Source organism: Bison bison, unplaced genomic scaffold (assembly GCF_000754665.1).
Source record: "Bison bison bison isolate TAMUID 2011002044 unplaced genomic scaffold, Bison_UMD1.0 scf7180017864259, whole genome shotgun sequence".
Lineage (NCBI taxonomy): Eukaryota > Metazoa > Chordata > Mammalia > Artiodactyla > Bovidae > Bison > Bison bison.
The window spans coordinates 11,286-12,090 of record NW_011494831.1 but is presented as its reverse complement, the minus strand read 5'-3'; positions in this window follow the sequence as shown (position 1 = coordinate 12,090).

The following is an 805-nucleotide window of genomic DNA, read 5'->3' as shown; positions in this document are numbered from 1 at the left end:
ATTACCAAATTCATACATAAATTGAAGAAAGTAGGGGAAACCTCTAGACCATTCAGGTATGACGTAAATCAAATCCCTTATGACTATACAGTGGAAGTGAGAAATAGATTTAAGAGACTATAACTCATAGACAGAGTGCCTGATGAAATATGGACTGAAGTTCATGACATTGTATAGGAGACAGGGATCAAGACCATATCCATGGAAAAGAAATGCAAAAAAAGCAAAATGGCTGTCTGAGGAGGCCTTACAAATAGCTGTGAAAAAAAGAGAAGCAAAAAGCAAGGAGAAAAGGAAAGATATAAGCATCTGAATGCAGAGTTCCAAAGAATAGCAAGGAGAGATAAGAAAGTCTCCTCAGCGATCAATGCAAAGAAATACAGGAAAATAACAGAATGGGAAAGACTAGAGGTCTCTTCAAGAAAGTTAGAAATACCAAGGGAACATTTCATGCAAAGATTGGCTCGATAAAGGACAGAAATGGTATGGACCTAACAGAATGAGAAGATATTAAGAAGAGGTGGCAAGAATACACAGAAGAACTGTACAAGAAAGATCTTCATGACCCAGATAATCACGATGGTGTGATCACTCGCCTAGAGCCAGATATCCTGGAATGTGAAGTCAAGTGGGCTTTAGAAAGTATCACTATGAACAAAGCTAGTGGAGGTGATGGGATTCCTGTTGAGCTATTTCAAATCCTGAAAAATGATGCTGTGAAGGTGCTGCACTCAATATGTCAGCAAATCTGGAAAACTCAGCAGTGGCCACAGGACTGGAAAAGGTCAGTTTTCATTCCAATCCC